We start from the raw sequence: 27917 nt of genomic DNA, 5'->3' as shown, positions 1-27917 counted from the left end.
ATGTCCCTGGTGCCTTTCAAACTGCTAAGCCAGCACTGGAACTCAATCAGTGAGTCCATCAGCAAGTAAGTCCATAGAGGAAACTTCAGACTCCAGCAGCCCTCACTCATCCACAATCTCCTCTGCTTTTCATAGGCAGCAGTTGTGGGGACTACTCTTTCCAGCACTGAAACTCTGGGCCATGGAGCCTGGTATAGAGCTGAGACTCTTCCTCTTGGGAGACCTTTGAAGCCAAGATATCCTACCTGATTTTTAACCACAACATGCAGGTGTGGGACCAGCCAGTTCTGCATCTTCACCCCTCTACAAGTCTCAAGGTGCCTTCTTCTGCATGTATTTAATTGTAGGACTTTTTTGTTCAGCTACATTTCAGGTGATTCTCAATGATGGCTGTTCTGTAGTTTAGTCATGATATTGATGTGGTTGTGAGAGAAGTCGAGCACACTATTTACCTACTCTGCCATCTTGACTGGAAATCTCCAAGATATTGGTTAATTATGTTGTGAAGAAAAGGGTTGAACATGAAATGGGACACATGGTGGTAAATGGGACTTCCGGGATGGCAATTTTATTTCTTTCTTCTACAGAAGTTCTATTTCTTCCATTGGATGATGGTTATAAGGGTGTTTATTTTGTAGTAGTTTATGTAGCTTTGGAGGGGGGTGTGGCTTTCTGTATACTTGTTTTGTTTTCAAATATAAAGGTCAAATTAAAAAAATAAAAAATACAAAACACTAATTAGAAAAAAAAATATGTCCCCCTGTGTTCATCGCAGCACTATTTACAACAGTCAAGATACAGAAGCAACCCAAGTGTCCAACAACAGACAATTGGATAAAGAAGTTGTGGTACATATACACAATGGAATATTACTTGACCTCACTAAAAAAATAAAATAAAGTAAAATCTTACTATTTGCAACAATATAGACAAATCTAGAGGGTATTATGTTCAGAGACATAAGTCAGAGAAAGACGAATACCATATGATTTTACTAAATTTGGAATCTAAAAAAGTAAATTACTAAACGAAACAGAAACAAACTATAGATATAGAGAACAAACTGATACTTTCCAAGAGGAGAAGAATTAGTGGGCTAGGTGAAAATCACAAAGAGATTAAGAAGTACAATTTGGCAGGTACAAAACAGTCATGGAGATGTAAAGTACAGCATAGGGAATATTGTTAATAACATTATAATAACTATGTATTGTGTGAGATGGACACTAGATTTATCTGGGGGATCACTTCATAAGTTAAATAAATGTCTAACAACTATACTATAGACCTGAACTAATACAATATTGAATGTCAATTGTAATTTTAAAATTTTATATAAATAAATGAATCCCAGCTTTGAACGGATTCATTAAAATTTTTTTTTTAATTTAAAAAGAATGTGAGACAAGGAAAAGAACAGTTCACATAATCAGAAGAAAATATGAAACATCAGGCTTTTTAAAAGTAAGAACCACAGCAATGCTGGGAATCATAGTAGAAAAAGTACCGACACTTCCTTATTTTGTACCCCATAACAAATCATCTTCAACTATTTCTTGCCTTAACATTTTATGACTCAAAATTTAAATTCTTGAGAGAGAGATGCTGGTTGACTTATCTTAGGTAGAACGATCATTATTTTTTCAGGAGTATGGAGGACACTTTGTTAGTTCCACAAAGATTACACAAAATGAGGAATGGGTAAATCCTTAGAAAAACCAAGTTGCTCTTACCAGAATAAAAGAAAATAGAAATGAACTCCAAAGAATCTTATAGAATAAATTGCAGAAGTTAAATGTGAGTAAAATATTACCCAATCCTATAGGCATTTGTAATGTAAGATTTAAAAATCTATTAATAAGAACATTCTTTGTGTCATCTTAAAAAATATCAAAGACTATTAGAATTTGCAGGAGAAATTTTTTATTATTATTTTAAACTCTTGTATTTTATAGTTCCAGGCTAACTCTGGAACTATAGTAGTCTACATGGTAGTGGTGGTGGGGGAACAGTAAATAAATAGGCTGCATTTTCTAGAGCATCACTTGAAGATTTGCAAGCAGAGGCTGGTTTACATTCTTAATTTTTGTATTCTTAGAAATTTTTTATAGGCACACACAGGCAAAATCAAAATTCCTGTACCAACCATTTTTTTTATTCATGAAATGTTTATGTGCAAGGGGGGAAGTAGAAAATGTGGTACTTCTATTTCCTGATTCAAAGTCAAAGTATACACAGCAAAAATGAACAAATGATGTTCCTATCACTGCTTCTAATAACTATCACTAATCTTCTAATGAAAAGAGCTAGGCTGAAAACTCTTTCAATATTTTCTTTGATTATAAAACTAATATGTATTTATTATTTACAAATAAGAGAGTACAGCAAGTTTAAAAAGGAGAAAGTACCAGAGGGGAGGGAGGAGAAGGGAAAAGGGAGGTAGACGAGGTAAAGGGGGTCAAATAGGTGGTGATGGAAAGAAATCTAACTATGGGAGGTGAACATGCAGGGTAATATATATATATATATATATATATATATATATATATATATATATATATATATACACACACACACACACATATATACATGCAGGGTAATATATATATATATATATATACACATATATATATGTATATGTCTTACTGTTAAAATGTACAGTTGAAACTTATTGGATTTCATTAACCAATGTCACCATAAAAAAATAAGTTAATTAATTAATTAATTAAAAATAAAGGAAAGAAAAAATAAAAATAAAAATAAATAAAAAGGAGAAAGTGAAAATTAAACAGAATGTATAGCCCAAATTCTCTCATGTACGAATTCATTCCCCTAATCACTTTCTAATAAAAGTTAGAAAAAATTTTATTAGAAAAGTTTGAGATGCTAGTTCTAGATTGCCTGGAATCAAAATTCTCCTCTTGACTTTACCTCAAAGATGAAGCATGAGGGCATGTATTATCCTCTCTCCCCAGGAGAATGGAAATATAATTGAAAATTATTTGGAAATTTAGTCTATTCTTAATCTTAAGAAATAGCGAAGGTTGGGGAAAAGAAAAATCTTTGAGTGTAAAATATTATCAAAAATAGTACATTAATGTAATTCTCCTAAAATAAAATAATTAGTTCTAATATTTCTATAGAAATATGGACACAAAGACATCTTCCAAACTAATTAGTATAGTTACTTTACTCATTTATTTTTTTAAAAAATAAATTAAACTCTATTTCAAAAATTTTAATACAGAAAATATATTCACTGTAAAACTCACTGGCAAAAATTATCCAAAATTTTCTTTCAAAACCCACTTAGCAAATAAAACTCTTATCTACTCTTTTAACAAAGGAGACTAAATTTCTGTATTCCTTTCGCATTTGAAAACAGCTAATTGAGTGAGATTCAGAATGAGATTCTTTCACAGTGTATCTAAATATTTGGCTTTAGGCCAAAATGGTACAGTTGTATGGCCTTAGAAACTGAAAAATTAACCTTAAGTTAACCTTTTGAAATGTTTAAAAGTTATCTGAGATGCTTAATATTATTCTGTTCTCAAATTAAGTCACTTTCTGAAATATTAAAGAAACTTTAGGGTTGTGGAGTAGCCCCCAAATTCATGCTTTATGAAGAGAAAAAGGTACAGGCTAGAAATTCTTTCCAATATTAAATCATTGGACATGTCAGGACATCAAAGACTCCTTCCATGGAAAAAGTGCTTAAGTTGAAAATACAAGGTCCATCCAATAAAACCAAAAGCCATGAAAGAAGAAAAGACAAGACAGTCTGAAGAGATGTTATAACCTGCTGATAACTCTATAAAAACTACTGACTACTTAACCAGCAAAAACAGAATCTGACTCAGAAAATATCATCTTATTTGTTTGATTGTCTGAAGAGGGGATGAAGCACTTAGAAAAATAAAAATTTATGGAATTTAATTGGAAATAAAACTTGCTGGCCAATGTTAATAAAGAAGTAGTGGCATAGTCCATAGTATATTGAATAGTCAATGAGTAATTATATAGTCTACAAGATAGCATTTTACATCTGTGGATTAACTGAACTTTAATGACAGCAATGGAAAGATCTGCATGTCTATCTGTCAAGTCATTTTTAAATTCAAGGAAGAGAAATTTCAAATTGACTCTAAAAATATACCTATAAAGGGACAGAAATCTATCAAAATCTTAGAAGAATCTGAACAAACAGCCATGTAAATAGCACTACTTGGCCTATGAATTGATTTCTTTAGGGCAAGGTATCTATCCATATTCTAATCAGCTGTTGCCAGTTGTAGGCAGAGTTATGTGGTATAAATAGGAGTACAATAGCAGGAAGGAAAGGAAGTTAGAAGTGAATGAAGAATGGATTTATTAGAAGAGAAATGAAAATGATTATAATGTCCTTATGCTTGTCTTTCAAACATACCCTCTTTCAAATTTTCAATAATTCTCTCTTCTAATATGGTCTAGTGACTACATTTATAACTGTAAAGACTAGACTAGACCAGAAAAGAAAATATGTTGAATGGAGCATTACAAGTATTAGCACTTAAATTGGGATCCAATTGCAGTGTGTGTGTGTGCAGGGGGCCACACCAACAAACACTTGTCAGACACCAGCAGGGTATCCAAGAATTCAATGCAATTCTGATACAATCTATCTGAAGAAAGCATTTCATTCCATAGGATAAACATTCAGTCCTACAAGACTGTACCAACCCCTCGCTCACTCACACATGCACATGCACTTCAGACACCAGATGCAAACCTAGGTTACCTGTGCTTCTGACCAACTGGCCACATATTAAAGGTTCCACCCACTCCTCAAACTCAGAATGCCAATTGCAAATTCAGGTTCTCACCTGCACTTCTGACCAATCAGCAGAGGTTCCCCAAACCCCCTCCTTGGATCTGATTAATTTGCTAGAATGGCTGACAGAACTCAAAAGAAACATGTTATTTTTCTATCATTGGTTTATTGTAAAAAGGATATAACGCAGGAATAGCCAGATGAAAGAGATGCATAGGGCAAGGAACATGGGAAGAGTAGTGGAGTTTACATACCCTCTCCAGGTGTGCTATTCTCCAAATCTCCTGCACTACTCTCTCCAAATCTCTACTTATTCACCAACCTGAAAGCTCTCTAAACCCCATCCTCTTGAGTTTTTATGGAGACGACATTAAGTAGGCATGATTGGTTAAATTACTGGCCATTGGCAATTGATTCAATCTCCAGCCCCTCTCTTTTCCCAGGAAGTCAGGGATTTGGAACTGAAAGTTTCAACCCTCAAATCACAAGGTTGGTTCTCTAGGCAAACAGCATTTATCCTAAGGTTCTTTCTAAATGTCACCTCATTAACAAAATACACATTTTTCACTCTAAATACTCTAAAAGATACTTAGGAAATTCCATGAGTTCAGGGCACCATGAGCCAAGAACTGTAGATGAAGACTAAATATTTTATATATCATAATATTGCAGTATTGTTTCTGGAAACCTGAATAGAATAGAATAGAATAGAATAGAATAGAATAGAATAGAATAGAATAGAATAGAATAGAATAGAATAGAATAGAATAGAGTAGAATAGAGTAGAATAGAGTAGAATAGAATAGGAAATGTCATGGTGAATGGAACATTATCATGGTTAATATTGTTTCTGGAAACTTTTATTTCTGTTTACACATATATATACACACACAACTCATACATATATATTTGTTAAAATATAATGTAAAATATTCTTAAATATCAATTTTTGAAATTTCTTTTCAGCATTCTCAGGGCACCAACTGCAGGCAGAAAGGAATTCCTGCAACACAATTACATAATGTGTTTCCTTTTGCCCCCTGAGCTAGATATTTTGAGACCTGCGTTTGTCCTGTTCATGCTGTAAGTTAGTCAATGCTCCGAAAATAAACATTCAGTCTCACTATCCTTACATTTTCTATCCTTTTAAATCACCCTATGATAGTAAATTTCCAAGCACCCCAAATGAACCACAGGCAAAATAAAGTTTGTTAGCTTCCCATTTTCAGATACAGGGCATGTTTCATTGCCCTTTATCACAATGAAATCCAATAACGAATCCAAGTATTTCATATTTTCTATGTCCCTTACTCCCTAGGATCATTCTCTGCCTTAGTCTCTACTCATGTCAGGATATGAACTTCTCAGTAGCCTAGGGCAAACAGAACAACCAATCCTTAGTAAGAATAGGGCCTGAAAGGCTGTGGAGAAACAGAATCAAAATTTTGTGCTCATTCTCTTAAGAGACAGATTTAATATGTAAGATTTAGTATTTTTTAAATGCTGAATTTTATGTAGTGATTAATAAGAGAAGTCTCTGTAATTAATGTTAACCATTCCAGTGCCAAATAAGGTTAGGCAAAATTATAAAATGTAAAATCAAAATCAGTGAACACTTCCATCAGGAATTCCTAACCATATATTTCACCCACATCTTAGCAATCAGAGACTAAAAGATATTATCTGAAACACCAAGGATATAGAATATACGATCTACTGCCACTATCATAGCACTTAACTATATTATATAGAAATTCTCTGTGCACGCCTTAGTAACCCTCATTAAATTATAAGCTTATTGGGCAAGGTTATAACTTATTCAGCTTTTTTTTAATAGAATGCCAAGCACACAGTACGTGCTCTCTACTACTGTATGTTCCATATGCTGTATAATGTACTCAGTCTTAGGTAATCTGCTATATTTATAAGTCATTAAATAATTTTTCCAGATATTATTATATATACATGCCTGGACTAGGTGGAGTACAATCGACAATGAGTTAAGATTCTGAAGCCCAAAGACAAGTCAAACAAGAATACTCCCATAGAATGTCCTATAAAAGAACCATCCCCAATCTTTTTTGGCACTAAGAACTGGTTCTCCTATGGGAATCTAATGCCTGATGATCTGAGGTAGAGCTGAGGTGGTGATGCTAATGCTAGGGAGCGGCTGCAAATACTGATGAAGTTTGGCTCACTCGCCAGCTGTTTACTTCCTGCCTTGCAGGCAAACTGGTTCCTAACAGGCCACAGATTGGTACCAGTCCATGGCCTTTGGGTTGGAGACCCCTGCTATAAAACACTCTTGATACCCATTAGAGTGACTTATGCAAGTATAATAGCACAACTAATCATTTCATATTTCAAATTTTATGAGTTTGTGATGTCTAAAGCAGCACATTACAGTTAATAAAAGGCAGAAAAGGTGAGGTTTGGGTATCATATGAAGCTCCATGACTTCAGACAAATAACAACTTGCCCTTGTCTCAGCTTCCTCATTTATAAAATCAGGAATAATTAAGATTTATCTCATATAATATAATAATATAATGTATTTAAGCATGTAGCACATTATCTGAGACACAGTGAGCAATTAATAACTCAGTTTCGATGATGATGATGATTATGATGAATACTACTACAAGTAGTACTACTACTACTATTAGAAAAGAAAGAAAAAGGAAGAGGAGGAGGAAAAAAATCCCCATGTTATATTTTAAAGTAGGACAAACAGTTTGTTAAAGAACAGAACATGTGTAATAACTCTATAGAAATATTTTATAGACATTACATTAGAAAAAGTTGTAGGGTCTACAACCATGCCACCCTGAACATGTCCAATCTCGTCTGATCTCAGAAGCTAAGCAGGGTCGGGCCTGGTTAGTACCTGGATGGGAATACCAGGTACTGTAGGCATTAAAAAAAGAAAAGTTGTAGGTATCAACATACATTGATACAAGAAAAATTGTTGATACAAAAAAATTTATTGGTACAAATACCTTCTTTTTAGATTTAGCAGTAGCTCATTTACAATTATATATTTTTTCCCCCTAAAGGAACACATAATTATATTTTTTTCTAAATAAGATAAGCATTTTCGAAGGCCTAAAAACATGTCTTCAAAAGTGAAGTTATGGAACATTTGTATCCAAATTACCACCATGGTCAAAGACATAGTGTAACAGTTTTGGCAACTATAAATGAGACTGCAAAATCATCAGAAATTCCACAGATATGATAATATTCTTCCCTTTACTCATAACCTTGAAACTAGTAAGTTTATATTTATCTTAAAATTTAGGTGATTAGACAAATGTATTTCAAGTCAGACAATGAAATGGGAACTAAAATGGCTCTAGAAAAAAAAATTAAATATAGGCAATAATTTCAACAGATACTTCACAAAAGATATGCAAATGGACAATGAGCACATGGAAAGATATTCACAACCATTAATAATTAGGTAAATGCAAATTAAAACTATAATAAGATATAACTATACACCCAACATAGGGCTAAAATCAAAAAAGACTGATACTATATGTTGGTGAGCATGTGAAGTAACAAGAATTTTTATGTATTGTTGATGAGAATGTAAAACAGTTTAAGCAATTGGAAAAGGTTCTGACAATTTCTTACAAAAGTGAACATATACTTACACTGCTAGTCAGCAATTTCAATAAAAATGTTTTTAAAAAACTATATGTTTACAAAAGAAAACTTATACAAAATGCTCATAGTAATTTTATTCACGATATACAAAAATAGAAACAGCCAAGATGCCCAAATATCCATCAATATGAGAAAGAATAAACAAATTGCTATATATTCATACAATAGAATATTAGTCAAAAAAATAAAAATAAAAACAATCTTACCCATATAACATGAGTGAGTCTCAAAACATAATGCTGCGTTAATGAAGCATTACACAAAAGAGTACACACTGTGTGATTTCATTTATACTACAATCCAGCCAAGGTAAAACATTATTGTATGATGGAAAAAAAAATAATAGAGCAATTATAATTCTCTAGGCAGTAAGAGTGTAGATCGACTGGAAAAGACATAAGAGAACTTTATGGAGTAAAGTTAATGTTCTATACTCTGTAAGGGTTTTGGATTACATAAGTATATGCATTTGTCATGACTTTACTGATGTTCAATTAACACTTGTGCATTATATTTTACCTAACTTTTACATCAAAAGAAAGAGTATAAGCAAATAGTGAACTCTATTTTATGATACGCATGAAGTATTTAGGGAAAAAGCATACCGATACTGGCAATTTACTTTGAAATGTACCCAACAAAAAAGATGAATTGGTAGATGTTTACAGTGATAGATAGATGATAGATGATGGATAGATAGATAGATAGATAGATAGATAGATATAGGATAAAGCAAGTATTAGTACAACACTGATAAAAAAATTTTGGTGGTGAGTGTACAGATGTTTACAAAAACATTTTTTTAAGTTTGCTGTAAATTTGACATGTTTTATGCTGATATATTGACAAAAAAGTTACTGTTAATTTAAATTTAATTATTATTTCTATTAAAAATCAAGTATCAAATTCCTTGTTATTGGCAGCAAATCATCATAAATGCACATTATCTATAACTTTGTAGTTATAACCTTTAAAAGAGAAAACAAAATATATATTATTCATATATTAAACCTGGGTCACAATATCTCAGATAAAGTCAATGAAACTAACATAGAGATAATTAAAACAGAAAAAATAATTTTTCCAATTATTATGTCAAATATTATGTCAACTTTCAAATATTATGTCAACTTTCCCCTTGCCAATACATTTTTTTTTCTTTATCCAATATAGACACATATAGACCACAAGGAAATACAAAAGAACAACTTTAAAATTATTGTTATAGTTTAAAACTAAATTATGAAAATTAGAACAAAATTCTCATTTAAAACTTTGTTTTATGGAAATATAAAAATTACAATGTTTCCTCCTACAGTATAAAGATCTATATAACAATGCTGAGATTATAAAACTTTGCAAACACTGCCAAAGTTACATTTTAGAAAATGTGAGGAAATTTTATCTTCATATTGCATTGACGATTCTAATCTTGCTATGAATTTTTGCTCTTTCATAAACTAGGGTCATAATTTACTATTTATCTTTTCCCCTCTTTAATTCCACCCTCCCCACCTCTTTCACCCCTGACCAACAGATGCTGCCAAGGATTTTCTATATGTAAAGCAGATGTACTAACCACTACACTATAGAGCCACCCCCTTATAATTTACTATGTTGTGGGTCGGTTTCAGTTCCAGAATACAACATCAAAAGGTAAAATTGAACTCAGTTAAAAAAAATTTTAATTAAAAATAATTTAAAAGTGAAATTGTAAGGATTTGCTTCATCAAGAAAATAAAATACACAATTATTCCTTACAATCCAGATGCCTTTCCAAATCGCCATGCACAATATAAATTATTAATAGACAAAGTTTTACAATTTACATAAGAAAGATTTAAGATGTGATCAATGATTTTGGGAGAACCCTTCTTAAGCTTTGTCCTTCTTATCCAGATATTCAAAGAAACCAGTTGAGAGACTTGTGCAATAACTGGATATCTGTCATCAATAATAAGTCATTTAGAATTCTGAGTTTATCCTCCTTACTCAGATATTTTCAAAGGTTAAGGTCTAAATATGACCCATGTATTAGTCAGTTTTGCTGAAGTGACAAACAACAATCCCCAATTCTCAGTGGTTGACAATAATATTTATTTTTCACGTGCATTGTGCATATGTTATAAATTAGCTGCGGCTCTGCTAAATGGGTCTTCTCATTCTTATACCCTGTCTTAAGCAATCTGCTCTCATCGCAAAAAAGTAAGAGCAAGAGAAGTGGCCAAAAACTTGTGCCCTCTTAAAGCTTCTTCCCAGGAGCTTTGGAATATTACATCTGTTCATCTGCAACATAAAGAGAGCAATAAAAGACTCAAAAGCAAAAGTCTTGAAGCCAATTGAAATCTAAGGAATAGGCAACCAAGAGCTTTTAAAGTAAAACAAATTTGCTGGATTTAGAAAGAAATTTATGATATAAAAAGAATTACCATAGCATGAAATTATTATTTTGGGGGGGATAAGGGGATTATTTTCCTATTTCCTCTCTGCTAGAGTGCCAGTACTTTCCTATTTAAAATTAAAAAAAATACTATAAGAAAAAATTAATATCTTCTTGCCTATAACATCAATCAGAAAGCAAAACATTAATGGAAATGAAAGTAGAGATGAAAGAAAAAAAAGAAAGAAAGAAAGAAAGAAAGAAAGAAAGAAAGAAAGAAAAGAAACAAAAAGGAAGGAAAAGGAAAAAAGGAAGGAAGGAAAAAGGAAGAAGAAGGAAAAGGAAAAAGAGAAGGAAAAAAAGGAAGGAAGGAAGGAGGATGGAGGGAGGGAGGAAGAGGAAGGAAGAGGAAGAAAAAGAAAATACAGTATACAACAGAAAGTATACAAGAAAAACAAGCTATATGAGACAATATATGGAAGAAATGTCATTTTCTCAAGCGTTGGGAGATATCCAGTAAACTAGGTCTTTGAAAACTGAAGGAAATGAGCCCAATTAATAGAGAGAAAGAATAGTGTAAAATAAATTGTGTATTATGAAACTCCAGCCCTGTTACATATAAAACCAAAATTTTAGACCAAAAAAAAAAAAACACAGAGAAATGATCAAATTAAAAATCAGTTGTTGGAATATATACCACACAGAAAAGTTACTAACTTTCAGAACCGTTCTCAAAAATCTATAAGACATTAACTTTGCTTTCAGTTAATTATCAGAAAATTAATATTAATTCTATATTTTTCCTTTTTTTAGTAAAAATGTTAACACAACAATAAAATTCAACTTTCCTTTTATTCTGAATTTCCATGTTTGTTAAAGGAAAATTTCCTTCATTGAATTGAAGAATTGAAGGACAGATTTGCTCAATATTTGAAACACAAAGAAGAAATTGAATATATATACTCATTGAACCTAAAGCTTTAAAGAGTAGCTGCTAGCATCATTGCTCAATATAATGTACTTGAATAATTCATCCTTAAAGTCAGTTATACATACAGCAAATTAATGCAAAACTCATCTTCACTTGACTTAATGAAACTCTTAAAACATAAGAGCTTTCAAACTGATTTCAAGGAAAAACACCAAACATCATGCAAGTTAAATTCAAAATCCCATTGAGAAATTTGAAAAAAATTGTCTCCTTACTGATATTCATTTTTTACTGAAAAGTTCTCCAAGAGAAGTCTGAAAAAGTAAAATTAGATTTAATTACCTAAGATATCTTTCATAAAATCACTTTGGAGAATCTGAGAGTAATATTTTCTGATTATTATCCAGATAAATAATGACTTATCTATTTTTCAAAGTGATCTTTACAGAAATCTTACCTATGGAAAGAAATTAAAAATAATTTATCTTCTACACTACTTAGGTACCAAAAGCAAAATCAAGCCCCCCCACACACAAAATAATAAATAAATAAATAAATAAATAAATAAGTAAATATATACATATATGTGTATATATGTATATATGTGTATATATATAGTGCGTGACGATAAAAAAACAATCTTTTAAAGAAGAATTTTTCTCCTAAAATTACTATTTATTTGGTTACTTAAAAAAAAATTCACAGTGGACTAGTGGTTACCAGAGAAGAGGGGGAAGCGGGGAGGTAGATGGGGAAAAAAGAAAATTTAAATCATTTCTTCAATTTAATTAATTAATTATTTTTAAAAATTCAAACATCACGTAATGACTCCTCTGGTTCAAGATGGCATCCTGAGAAAACAGATTTATTTCTCTTCCTAATCTAATTATAATAACAAGGAACAAAAGAGAAGAAATATACACAAGTTCTGAAAACAGGGAACTAATTATTTCTGGAATACCCGCCATAAATTCAAAACCTGTTCTAAGGTCTATGGACACAATAGAAAACAGTTTGGACCTGGTATCTGCTCTCACAGAACTTTTATTCAGGTGTGAAAGTTATAAAGACATTTATAAATGAATAGGAAAAATATCAGGATCACAATAGGGGCCACACACAGAATTACTAAGTGAGTGCAAGGTACTTGGAAGCTATGTCAGATGAGGTACTCTGAAAAATAGAGACACCAAAAGCTTTAGCACCAAAACCGATGCCTGGATAACCATGAGTTGAACAAAAGGAGTGCACACTAGGCAGAGGTCCTCACCTACCTAGATTCCTAGGGTCAGGATCAGATGGGTGTGCTTGAGTAACAAGAAGAAGGCTACTGTGCCTGGATTATACTCTATGAGGGGAAGAGAGGTACGAGTGCGATCAAAGTGGAAGCAAGAGCCAGATAATGTTTGCTCTTTAGGTCAGAGAAGAGTTTAGCTTTATTCTAAATGTAAAGCGAAACTACTGAAGGTTTTAAACATTGGCACAATTGCTATTTAAAGTCATAGGAACGCCTGAGATCACCTGGGGAACGTGTACAGATGAAAAGCGGAGAACTGAGCCCACCAGTACTAGGTGTACTTGTAAAGCAACAGAGGAGGAAGGGGCTGAGAAAGAAGCTGAAAAGGAACTGGCAAGAAGAGAAAAAGTGCTAGTGATGTCAATCCAGTCACAGTCCTACAATTACAAATTGGGAAGGACAACCGAAAATAACCTATTAGAATAACAACAACAACAACAAAATGGACAAGAATAAACAAGAACAAATGATTTTAGAGGCAACATATAATTCAGAAAATTAGAGGAAAACGTAAAAACAGAAAAACCCTCTAATCAAGGGGGTTTAGATTATCTCTATTATACCTTGCACTCAGAAAATAACTGTTATGGTTAAAATAAAATGATTGATGAACTAATTTTTTTTTAAGTAAATAAAAAGCTAAAACAAAAAGTCAAGGAGATATTCCAGAACAGAGAACAGAATCATCTTATAAACAAAGCATAGACCATTGAATGATAATTACAGAATAAAACTAAGTACTGAATAAAACAAAGCATAGACCATTGAATGATAATTACAGAATAAAACTAAGGGACAAACTCAGGTGCTTACAGGGGAAAGAAGGTAAAGTAAATGCATCAAAGCAACTGGGAAGAAATGAACAGAAGCTTCATCTAAAGAAGGAAGTTATTACACTGCTGCAATCAATTACAAACACACAGAAATGTGGTCCCAATAGTACCAGCTCTTCCATTTTTCTAGAAAAACAAAGGTGAATATTCATATGAAATCTCTATTTTCACATATTAGCTATTAATTCAGTTTCCTTTAAAAATAAAGAGTCGCCATGTGGGTCAGACCTAATACTTCTGAATATCTAGCTATGGTCCTCTGGCCACCAGTTTCCAACTTTTATAATTTGAACACAAATTATGTAAAAGTAAGGTGGAACTGGCAGAATTGGAGAAAGAAGACGGGGAAAGAGAAGGAAGGAAGTGTAAGGGCATTGATTTCCTCTTCTTTACTAGGATTCAAGTGATACTGTCTCAAGACTATGGGTCAGGAAATACAAACAAGTACAATTTAAACTTTTACTCAATAAGAGAATTAAAATATAATAACATGACTTAAAAATTGAGAGAAAGAGTGAGGAGAAAAATGTTGGCAAAGTAAATGAACTCCATTCCTAATCAATAGTAGAAAGTCTATCACTACTGCTTAATTTGATAATCAAGAAATAAAGTGTAACCATATAATTTTTCTAGTTCAGTTAGTTTCTTTTATCTTTTTTTTTTCTTTTTTCTTTTTTGTAACCATATTATTTAGAGTCACAGAGACAACCACCGCAGGAGCTTAAATCAGAATGTCAAAAATGCTAAAAGAGGAGGAGGTAGGAAAAAGTTAAGACACTAAAGATACTTTAGCTTTTAATTATATGTCATTTTGGAAAGTTTAATTTTTTTTTTCCATACACATGTATTACTTTCCAAATAGAACAACATAAGAAAGCATTGAATATAGATATGGATTTTTATAATTATCTTTGAACAGAATGAGTATGTTTGTCTTAAATGAAGCAATAATACCTATTCTGTTTCTAATGTAATGTCTCTTAGACAAGTTATCAAAATTCAACCTAGATCAACTTAAAAAAAAAAATCCTAATGTCTAAATGTTTTCTCTAGTCAGAAATTAAAATTCTACAATCTCATGAGATTTTCCTCTTTGTCCTGGCTGATAGGAAAGTTAGAGCCAAGTTCAGTGCTCCAGTTCTAACATTCACCTACCTTGGGTGTCTGTTCACTTCATTCCCTCTGCTATATTTAAATGATGTCTTTTCATTTCTCTCCCTAATTCCCTTATTTTGCATTATGTGTAATTTCACAAGCCACTGCAAATCTTTTCAGAAATAGGCAGGATGTAAATTCTAAGTAGAGAAGATAAAACAAAAAGTTATAAAATGAGAAAATTTAAGAATTTCTCTGGTGACCTAAATGTAGCCTTTTTAGTTAAAAAATTTGTAAAACAGAGAAATTTTTAACGAAAACCACAAAATATAAAACCTTTCTAAGATATGTACTATTTAAAAACCCACAAAATGAAAAATAGTAACAGTGTTCATGTGTAATTCTATATTCATTAGTAAAAAGATTATAAATAAGCAAAATCAATATAATAATTCCAAATACTTTCTCAAAGTCACAATAAATTCTACATGTTTATTATTTTTAAAATCATAAAAATGTGTTAAAATTCATTAATACTATTATACATTTTTATATATAACATGTATTACACATATGCACACATATCCTCTTCATTTTTGAGGACCATTTTTTATATTTGAGTTAACTAGGGTTTATTTCTTTGGCATGCACACTCTTAATAGGTTCAATACCTAAATAAGTTATTTTATTGTTTTTCACTAAGGTAAGAAACATGCTATAAGTATTTTGTGAATCATTTTATTCTTAATTACTCGTGCTGTTTCTTATATAAAAAGCTTAACAGGGAGAAGGTTGGATTTAGTTTTCTGTCCTCAGGTTATAAAACCAGAACTTTTTACTAACAATATTCTAATTAATAAAATATTAGCTAATGATTCACATGATTGAAAAAAAGAATTATCCAAATGCAACTGCTATTCTTTAAAAGTCTATAGCCACTTAATGCTATTGCCATTTTTCTCAGAAGGCCTGATTTGATTCTCATTCACTATGTTACAACTAAAAATAGATTAGCTGAGCTTAGAAAAACTCATCATTATTCAACACTTCTCTAGCTAGAACAATTCCAATCCTATTCTGGCAAGTTCAGGAAGCACTTCCTCTGTAGAAATTTGAAACTTTGGCGTGGGTTTAAATTCAGAAACTAAATTGCCCTTATATTTCTTCTGATTAATCTCACAAACAATGGTATAAAAGTCAACCAGACTATGCAATGATATATCATATCATTGTTTAACAAGATGATAAAATCATCAAATTAAATCAACTATACCTAAGTTCAATTTTTTTAGGTAATATAGAGTGGTTCTATTATAAGCTATAGTAGTAGAAAAAAAATAATGCAATCCAGGATACTCACAAATGTATATATTATTCACAGTATTTCCACATGTAAAACTTATTTCTTAGAAAATTCAGATTACTAGAAACTAAAGAATGTATGAATAAAACAATAAAATATATTTATACTTTTACATTCTACTGTTTAGCCTATCAAAATTATGTGGTATCATCTATAAAAATATTCTATGAATAAAACATCCTATGAATTCTATATTTTTCAGGTACTTAAAATGATTGATAACTGTTTTCAATCTTTCTTTGACAATAACAAATCAGTCATCAATGGCTATAAAAGTTGCAAGTTAGAAAAATCAATAATCAAAAGATATCAGTTCCTCCCTGGCATCCTTTCTGGCCTCTCCTCCTAGCTGGGGCTACCAAAATCCTACCATTATCTCAACTCTAACCCAACATCTTGAACCAATTCTGATCTTAAGCACAGTCAGGCCTATCCTAACATTCTGAAATTTATATGATTATTGGTACTATTAATCTTGCAAGTCATAATTTTTTAGGTTTTCCTACCTACCCCTGAATTTTAGTCCTTACTACCCTGCATGGTTTTCTGTTTCTATCTGTTTGTCCCTTAATTTGGTTGACCATGATACTGTGGGTTTGACTTGGATTCCACGCCAGGATACTAGCTCTTGACTGTACACCTAGCCTCGGTTCCTGTGCTCAGCTTCCTCTAAGAGAGAAGGATTAGATAATAAGGGAAGCAGACCAATTAAGGATTTTTGTCCATTACTGATAGACTCCAAGAGATATCCATTCAAGATTCTTTGCCCAGCCTTCTCTGAGCAGGAAGGACTGGATAATAGAAGACTAATTAGAAATTTTGACCACTCTTGTTAGACTCCCAAAAATTTATGACCTTGAATGTAAGTAAGTCACTTGGCTGGCAAGTGAAGTCTAGGAATCTATGTAGCAGACACATCTCAATATATTTGTGTTATTCTCTTTCCTTGTTATCATGTGCAAAGTCTGTCTGGGTGCTATAGATCTTGCAGCAGATCATATTTCTCAAAAATGTCTATAATGATAGATCCCATTTCACATGTTCTTGGTACTTTCCCATTAAGATGTGGAATCTACAATCCACCTTCTGAATCCGATCTGAATCCTAAACTACTTTAACCAATAGATACAGTGGAAGTGATTCCATAACAGTTTCAGCATAGTTTTCAATTGGTCTGAAAGAGCACACTTTGTACATCTTGAAAGTCAGCCACTACATTAGACATATGAGTACTTTGTACCACCATGCAATAACAAGCCCACGCCATGTGGAAGCTGGAAAATAAGGCATAGGCTGGACAGAGAGAAGCCAGAGAGCTCAAAATCACTAGATGTGGAAGAAAAAAGAAAGCTTTATTGAGCTTTAAAATGATCGAGTCCAGTTGCTATCTGAATGCAACGACACAAGAGACCCTAAGTGAGAATTTATCACTTGAATCCAGTCAATCACAGAATCATGGAAATTGGTAATAAATTCTTGTTTTAAGTCACTATTTTCGGGGATAGTTGTTACATAGATAAGCAAAACTGTGGTATTCATGAATTTAAGTTTTAAAAAGTCTTCGTTGTCAGCTTCTACAAGGCTTTATTGTATATGTATGAATTAAAAGACAAAATTGCAACTTCCCAAACAATGCTCTAAATATAATGCCGCTAAGCAATATATAAATGTCATCAAAAGATTATTTAGAAAAATAACATGGAACAATAAATTTCTAAATAATCAAAAGATTATTTAGAAAAATAACATGGAATAATAAATTTCAGTGGCTTTCAACCTTCCTCAGCTGAAATACATCCAAGGGTTATAGCATACTACTGTCAATTCCATTTGATTCACTACTCTGGTAAAAACTACATGTGAGAAAAGAAACATTATGGAATGGGGGAAAGGGGTCAAAAACAAGATTTTTAGCTTGAAAATACTCCCCAACTTTGATATCAGCTTCTCCATCATTGAATCGTCATATTAATAACAATTAAAGCATATTCACATTTCCTTATCCATAGTGAGCAATGCTTAGTGAGTTTGAAAAGGAACTTATCAGTGATACTCATTTATATAATTTCTTAATAAGGTGGTAGTCATTTTTAAATCAAATTTTGAGACTTTCTCTAGCTCCATATATTATGAAATATAGTTTATGAAACTGATATTAATAATCCTAGTTCTACTACTCATAAAGTTCTACAATCTTGTACAAATTATTTAATCTTTGTGCCTCAGTTCCTTCATCTGGAAAAATAGGAATAATAATGGTAACTACTTCTTAGAGTGGTAAGGAAGATTAAGTGAAGTAATAAAGCACTATACCAACTTCTGGAAATAGTAAGTATCATTAAAAATATTCTACAGATTATTTAAAATATTTACCACTCTCTTAATAATAATAGAAAATGTGTTTTTTTTTTTTAAATATGTATTTCTCAACCAGCCTATCATAGCTCTTTGATCTCAGTGTTTAAAGAAAAACAACTCCCTGAGGAAAAATTGTATGCCTTTATCTCTAGGATGACATTCAGTTATCAGTCACTGTGATGTGTTGAATTGCATACCCTAAAAACTCATATGTTGAGGTTCTAACACCCAGAACCTCAGAATGTGACCTCATTTGGAAATAGAGTCATTGTAGATGTAATTAGTTAAGATGAAGTCATGCTGAAGTAGGATGGGCCCCTCATTTAATATGACTGGTTTCCTTATAAAAAAGGGGCGAATTTAGAGATAGACACACAAAGGAAGAACATTATGTGAACAGGCAGAGATGGAGGCGATGCAACAAGACAAAGAACACCAAAGATTGCAACCAAACCACGAGAGGCTAAGAGAGAGAGTGGAACAGATTCTCCCCTTTGACCCTCAGAAGCATTCAATTCTGCTAAAATCTTAATCTCAGACCTGTTGTCTCCAGAACTGAGACAACAAAATTCTATTGTTTAAGCCACCCAGCTTGTGGTACTTTGTTACGGCAACCCAAAAAAACTAATACAGTCACTCTCTGGACCAGTTTATCCTTAGGTTACAGTCATGTTAAACTTAAATTTGATTCCATTTGGTTTCTATTTATTTTCCCTTTCCACTCTTCATATTCGTTACATCTCCTTAATAGATGAAGTATCCTCTTGTCTTAATGTTTCTTCTTGTGATACTCTTTCAAGTTCTTTCACTACCTTGGTTTCTTTTCCCCTAATATATTCCTAAATATAGCCTGGTGCCTAAAACTGAAAATGGCATATGGTCTGGCTAATGCAAAGTAGAGCAAAGCATGAATCACCCGTGTTCCAGACACGATTCTTTCAAATGACACAGCTCAAGGTGGCAATTTTGGCAGCCACGTTAAACTGCTTACCCACATTAAATGAAAATCTTAGTTTCCACATATGCTTCTCCTAAGTCATATATTCTGTATTTTGTTCTTGTTGCAGCTGATATTTTCTTTGATCCAATGATAAAACTTTAATGTTTATTTCTGAAGAACATTTTGTTGCTCTGCCATATCACTTTAGCATATCAAGTATGACTTTGACCTAATTCATCATTTAAGTCACTAGTAAAATTGTTGAAATGCACAGGGCAAGAACAGATCCCTAAGCCACATTACCAGAAACTTTCTCCAAGCCAAACTTTATCTGTTAAGTATTAAACTGGGATATATCCTATCAATCAGTTACCAAGAAACATAGCTGTACTAACACCAAGCCCATAATCTCGTCACAAGCTTAAAGAAACTTTCAATTACTTTAATAAAATCCAGATAAGCTTTATATCTACAATTCCTCTGATCTACCAGCCTAGCAATTCTGTCAAAAAAAAAAAAAAATGAAGCTACTCTAACATCACCTGTTCTTGGAGAAACCAGGCTGACTCTGTGTGATCCCTGCTAAGTAATGTAACACACTTCTTCATTTCTTGAGAAATTGGCTTTCAAATTTAGCTGAAATCATATCCAAATTCATTATGTGGCTTTCTCTTCATAAATCTAAATGAGCTGCAAAGTTTAATATATTTAATATAATCATGATAAAATTAAATCTTAGTTCATTTTAGAAAATCAACCTGAAATTGCCTAAAAGATGAAAAAATGTTTTTCAATGAAAAATAGATTTCTGGTTTACAGTACTGCAGTTGTTTCAATCATGTAATAAGAAGCTATCAAACATGCTTTTGAAAAAATAAAGTGATTTATCTCAGAATTGAATGAGTGACTTAAAACTTCAGTGCTGCTTTCCTACTAGATAAATAGAGTGTTTTATCTTGATCTTACTTCTAATCTTTCATTTACAACTTTTCCTTGGATGTTACTTGGCTCAGTCTCTCAGCTCCTCCTAAGATTTTGTTTCAAAGCTCCCCTGCCCCCTCTCTGAAAAAAAAGAAGACACTCCATCACTTTCTATACCCTTCTTTTATTTTCTTTATAACACATCACTGCATTGTTTTTTTATATTTGCTTGTTTATTTATGTGTATTCTGTCTCTTTTGCTAGAAGATAAACTGCACAAAAGTAGGAAATTTATCTTATTTTCACAGCTATATACCCAAGGTTTAGAAGAGTGCCTGGCACATAGCAAGCTCTCAACAAATATTTGTTGAATGATGAATGAAAGAATGCACAGACATCCCAATGATATTTGTTAAATAAACACTTGACAACAAGTGTAGTAAGAGAAGAGGGTGGAAAAGATAAGACAGTCAAAAACCATATCACAACTGAAAGAAAACTCTTTGAAACATATTACAAAATTAATTAAATATAAAATAGTTTAGTTAAAAATAATTTCAAAAACTTTTTAGTTTGATGTAGTCCCATTTATTTTTTCTTTTGCTTCCCTTGCCTAAGGAAATAAATCAGAAAAAAAAATTACAAATAGCAATATCAGAGAGTTTATTGCCTATATTTTCTTCTAGAAGTTTTATGATTTCAGGTTTTAACACGTAAGTCTTATTCCATTTTGAGTTTATTCTTATAATACATCGGATAAGGGATTATTATGCAAAATTTATAAAGAACTCATATAACTCAACAACAAAAAACAATTTAATATAAAAAATGGGCAGAAGACCTGAATAGATATTTCTCCAAACTGGTTATACACATGGCCAATAGACATATCAAAAGATGCTCAAGATGACTAATCATCAGAGAAATGCAAATTAAAACCACAATGATATATTACCTAACACCTGTCAAAGTGGCTATCATCAATAAATAATAATTTTTTTAAAAAAGTGTTGGTGAGGATGTGAAGAAAAGAGAACACTTATACCCTGTTGGTGGGATTATAAAATGGTACATCCACTATGGAAAACAGTTTGGAGGTTTTTGAAAAAATTAAAAATAAAACTACCTTTTGACCCAGCAATTTCACTTTCTAGGTATTCATGCCAAGAAAATCAAAACACTAATTCATAAAAATCTATGCACCCCTGCATTTACAGCAACACTATTCACACTAGCCGAGATGTGGAAGCAACCTAAATGCTCATCAATAGACAATTGGGTAAAGAAGTTATAGTACATATATACAATGGACTATTAGACACACACACACACACACACACACACACACACACACACACACACACAAAATGAAATCCTGCCATTTGGGATGCCATGGATGGACCTAGAGGGTATTATATGGAGTGAAATAAGTCAGACAGAGAAAGATAAATATCATATGATTTCACTTATATGTGGAATTTAAGGAACGAAAGAAACAAACTAAATGAAAACAGACTCACAGATACAGAAGACAATCTGGTAGTAGCCAGAGGGAAAGGGGTTTGGAGGGCTGGGTGAAAAAGGTGAAGGGATGAAGTAAAAATGAGTGGTTATAAAATAGTCAAGGGGATGTAGAGTACAGCATAGGGAATATAGTCAATAGTATAGTGGCTATATGTAGAGACAGATGAGAGCAAGAGTAATCAGGGGGATCACTTTATAAACTATATAAATGTCTAATCAATGTACTAATACTTGAAACTAATATAAAATAAAAATTTCTTAAATTAATTTCAATATTTTAAAATTATTTTTCAATTACAGTTGGCATGTGATATTATATTAGTTTTAGGTGTACAACATAGAAATTAGAAATTTACATAATTTATGAAGTGATCACCCTGACAAATCTAGTACCCATCTGACACCGTACATAGTTATTACAATATTATTGACTATATTCCTTATGCTATAGTTTACATTCCCATGAGTATTTTGTAACTACCAATTTGTACTTCTTAATCTCTTCCTCTTTTGCACCCACTCCCTCAAAACCCTCCCATCTGGCAACCATCAAAACGTGCTCTGTATCTGTAAGCCTGTTTCTGTTTTGTTTGTTTTGTTCTTTAGATTCACATGTAAGTGAATCTTTTTTCTCTCTCTATCTAACTTACCCCATTTAGCATAGCACCCTCTAGGACCATCCATGTTGTTGCAGATGGCAAGATTCCTTTTTTTTCTTTAATGGTTGAGAAATATTCCATTGTATATATGTACCACCTCTTCTTTCCCTATTCATCCACTGATGGACACTCAGATTGCCTCCATATCTTGGTTATTGTAAGTAATGCTGCAGTGAATATATGGATCCACATGTGCCTTAAAAGTAGTAATATATTGAGTTTCTTTAGATAAATATCCAGAAGTGGGATCACTGGCTCCTTCTTTGTCTCTTGTTTTAGCCTTTGTTGCAAAGTCTGTTTTGTTTGGTATAAGTATTACTATCTCAACTTTGTTTTGTTTTGTTGGCATTTTTATGAAATATCTTTTTCTATCTCTTTACTTTCAATCTGTGTGTGTCTTTCAATCTGAAGTGAGTCTCTTATAGGCAGTATATGTATGGGTCTTGTTTTCTTATTCAGCCACCCTATCTGTGACTGGAGCATTTAATTCATTTTCATTTAATTATAGATAGATATGTAGTTTTTGCCATTTTATCATTAATATATTTGATCTCTTCTTCTCCTTGTTCTATTTCAGCATTCTTCATAGTAGTAGTTTGTTGTCGATGAACTTCTTTAGGTCTTCTTGTCTGGGAAGCTCTTTTCTGTCCTTTGATTCTAAATGATAGCTTTGCTTGGTGGAGTAATCTTGGTTGTAGGCCCTTACTTTTCATCACTTTGAATATTTCATGTCAGTCTCTTCTGGCCTGAAAACTTTCTGCTGAGAAATCAGCTAACAGTCAATGGGAGCTCCCTTGTAGGTACTTTTTTCTTCAACTGCTGTCTCTTGCTACTTTTAAGAGTCTCTCTTTGTCTTTAAGCTTTAATATTTTAATTATGATGTGTCTTGCTGTGAGCCTCTTTGAGTTCACCTTGCTTGGGACTCTGTGCTTCCTGGGCTTGTATATCGATTTCCTTTGCCAGGTTAGGGAAGTTTTCCATCATTATTTCTTCAAATAGGTTTTCAATTCCTTGTTCTCTCTCTTCTTTTTCTGGTACCTCTATGATGTGAATATTGGTATACCTGATGTCCCAGAGGTCTCTTAAACTAGGATTCCCCTACCTCCGCACCACGGAGCAATACCAGTCTGCGACCTGTTAGGAACCGGGACACACAGCCAGAGGTGAGCAGTGGATGAGCAAGTGAAGCTCCATCTGTATTTGCAGCTGCTCCCCAGCACTAGCATCACTGCCTCAGCTCCGCCTCAGATCATCAGGCATTAGATTCTCATAGTAGTATTGGTCCTTGGTGCCAAAAAGGATGGGGACCACTGCCTTAAATCATCCTCATTTTTTTTGGATTCTGTTTTCTTGTCACTGTTCTGATTTGGTGTTTTCTGCCACCTTATCTTTCCAATAGCCAATTTGATCCTCTGCTTCATCTAATCTACTGGTTCTCTCTAATGTATTCATTTCAGGTTTTATATTCTTCATTTCTGACTGATTCTTTTTTATGTTTTCTATCTCTGTTTTTATGTTTTCAATCTTTCTTAAAGATTACGCTGAATTCATCTACTCTTCCTCTAAGTTTATTGAGCAACCTTAAATCAGTGTTTTGAAGTCTGCATCTAGTAGAGTGCTTGTCTCCATTTTGTTTAGTTTTTTTTTTTCTGCAGCTTTGTTCTGTTCTTTCATTTAGAACATGTTTCTCTCCCTTTTGCCTCTGAGTTTCTATCTTTGCCTTGTTGAAATGTATTCCCATACATATATCTTTATTGCTTATGCTATGAATTATCTTTTATAATCAGAAGAACAAAAAAATTATTTAAATGAGTAATTTAAATAAACACCTATTTAAGTTTAATTTTAGTTTCGAACTTCTTTCTTGGTTTATATTATTAGCACTTGGGTTATATTATTAGCATTTATTAGAAATACATAATGCCAGCCCCCCTCCCCACCTGTCAGTAAATGCTTAGGGTGGAAACTCGCGTCACAGGTGGTGGCATTCTAGCAGCAGAAAGGAAGGGGGAGGTGGAGGCTGTGCTGGTGGCCTGGTCCCATCTGTGCACCTTGTCCCTGCAGGGTCTGGATAGGCAAGTTGGGCACAACAGGTCTTGCGGGGCGGCAGTGATTCCAATGAGCAACCGCGGTCCCGCATGAGACTCCTGGTAGCTGACTGTGCCTGAGCCTGGAGTTGGTATGGCTGCCTCAGAGGATGTCTCTGCAGAGCCTGTTCATGCTCCCCGTAGGTGAACAAGATGCACGGCCTGGGCAGGCAGTTGGTGCGTGGGTGGCAGGAAGGAGAACCACCAGTGGTGTATGTGCAATGTAGAGAGAAATTGTTTAAATTCCAGGCTGTATTCAGAGTTACCCCGATTAAGGAATACAGATCTTTTTAAACAACAGCATTGAGAAATCAGGCTAGCTACTTATTGTTATATCTTTTTCTGTATGTTATCTGTTTTTAGCCTGTTTATGCCTAGAACATCTATCAATGGGTGGCTAGGAAGAGACTCAATGTTTGTGTTTTCACCAGATCAGATTCAGGGACTGCTTAAAATTAATCCAGACTGGAAAACCCATATACTTCTTGATTTAGGTGGTAGAGATGGAGAAGGCACAAAAATTATGAGCCCTCATTTTGAAGAAATTTATGCCACTGAGCTGTCTGAAACTATGATATGATAGCGTCAGAAAAAATAGAGTGCTTCATATAAGTGAATGGCAGAATACTAGGTTCCCATATGATAACATCAGCTGCTTGAATTTGCTGTGATTGGCCCCTGACTTTGTTAAAAGACATCAGAAATGTCTTGGAACCAACTGGAGGAAGGGTCATCCTCTGCCTAGTCTTACCCTTTCATCCCTGTGTGGAGAATGTAGGTAGCAAGTGGGTGAAACCATCAGAAATTTTGGAACTCAAGGGACAGAATTAGGAAGAACAAAATGAACAACTGAAGTTTTCAGAAAAGCTGGTTTTTTTATCGAAGCTTTCACCAGACTGCTGTACCTGTGTGAAAGAGACATGTACAATGACTACTATGTTCTAGGTGATGCCATCTTTGTTCTCAAACCAATATAAGCCCTCAGAGACCAGAGTCTTCACAGCCTACCCAAGAGTGTACCCTTTGGAAAAAGGCCTGCATTCTCCACTAAATTAAGGGAGGGCCTTTGGGGACTTTCATTCCAAGCAACAAGCAAGAAGTTGAAAAACCAAAATACTAATAATTTCTTTGTACTGTATAAAAAGAATAATTTTGAAAATCGAAAACTCAACTCTTTGAGCATTTTTATCAACTCTTACTCAGTAATGCCGGTCTCACTCCAATTATGGAAAATATTTTTTATACTTAATTGCAGTGGGGACTCACTCCCAGTCAAAGCAATAGTCATGACTTCATACAGAACCAAAAAATATGGATTGTTTTTAATAAAATGAAGACTGGCAAAAAAAATAAAGATGTCTATTCGGTTGCAAAAATTGGTTATAAGGTATAACCACTGCTACCCTTTCATGTTCAGAAATTCTGTCATTATTCAAGAAAATCTTTTTAATCATGCTAATAAGTGTTTTTGATAATAAAAAAAAAGAAATACATAGTGCCTTTGAACAAGTAGATACTTAATCACTATCACTCTCCTAGACAAGACCTGAAAGTTCCATGGTCATTCGAAGAAAAAGAAAATGTACTATTAAAGATTTGTACAAACTCTAAAAAAAATTAAACTCTTCTCAAAGAAATGTGGAAGAACACACAGAATTTACTTTAATGCACTGTTGAAATTGAACTAACCACCAAATTAATGACTAAATAAGCAGCTGATGAATATATATAATATTTATTAATCAAATTATTCTTAGTGTCAAGTAAACAACTAACTAATACATTACAATGTAAATGTACTTTACCACTTACGAAATACTTCCACATAGTTTAAACTCCAATATACATCAGTAGTTGCCATTTTTAGAATTTAAATTTCTCCAGAATGCCTTTGGCCTTTGCATTAGCAAAAGAGTTCATAAAAAGTTGATCTTTAAAATCAGCTCTCCAAGACAGTAGAGCACTCTCATTCTTTGTCATTTACAATTCACAGAGAAAAGAGATGGCAAGAAGAGCATATGGTGTGGAAGAAGAGATATGAGGTCCAGAGTACTAGGGCAGTCAACTAGTTGCTATGAGACAAAATCTACTGCTGTCCCACTTCTAATCTCTTTTCTCCTCATCTTCACTGGGAATTTCAAAAAGATATTGGCTGATCCTTGCATTTTAGACAATTCTGTAGGAGGCCTGAAGGACTCTAGTTGTTCACAGATCTCACTTCAAAAGACATTGTGATATAATGATACTGAATAGTGACTGCTTTAGAATTAAAGAGCATGTAGGGATATGAATATAAAAATGCTTTCACCCTCAGACTCCTTTATAAACTAGGTCATAACTCTAAAACTCAGTACAGAATGAAGCTCGCATTTTCTATGCTGCAGCAAAAAGTAAACATGTGGGAGAGTTTATAGCTATTTAGTTCCTTCTGAGCATCACTTTGATTGATGTTAGTACATTAGCACAGGTAAGTAAGTTCTAAAGTAAGAAAAAAAATCATAATAATGGTTCTGCTATTGGCTATTTTACTCAACTACAGCGGAAAAGAGAGGGAAAATTATTTGGATTGAAAAGTGCTGAGGAGAAAACATATTTACTCACCTATAAAGTCTGTTTCAAAGTTTTCTTATTTTAAGACATCGTTATTGATCAGTCTGTGCTGACTTTGCCTTTTGGCAACTTATTTAAAGAAAGACATTTCAGTTGCTGTAATCTAAAGTAACGTTTACCACTGTAGTTTACATTTAACATATTGTAGTTATTTTTAAAGTTAATTTTATTTTGTCATGTTGAGATACTGGGTTTTTTTTCCTTTTCATTTGGTCTTGTCAATTCTAAAAGTCCCTTACTTAAGCTTTACAGAACAAACCATTCTTTTTTTGAGAGCCTATAAAATAGTAACATAAGAATAAAATAATGAGCTCAAAGGGAGATGAGGAAATAAACATTAGAGAAGTTTGAACTGATACCACACATGAAATAAAACAGCAATTTTTTTTTAAAAAACGGCAAATTTTAATTTCTCAGCCTCCTAAAGAAATTGATAT

The 27917-nt window shown here is 32.9% G+C and overlaps 1 pseudogene; it reads left to right on the top strand.

Moving 5' to 3' along the window:
• Window positions 1-25958, top strand: LOC120597842 (methyltransferase-like protein 9; annotated as a pseudogene).
• The last annotated feature ends 1959 nt before the right edge of the window (window positions 25959-27917 follow it).

The sequence above is a fragment of the Pteropus medius genome, unplaced genomic scaffold (genome assembly GCF_902729225.1).
Source record: "Pteropus medius unplaced genomic scaffold, Ma_sr-lr_union100, whole genome shotgun sequence".
Classification (NCBI taxonomy): Eukaryota; Metazoa; Chordata; class Mammalia; order Chiroptera; family Pteropodidae; genus Pteropus; species Pteropus medius.
This window is presented reverse-complemented; position numbering and strand designations above follow the sequence as displayed.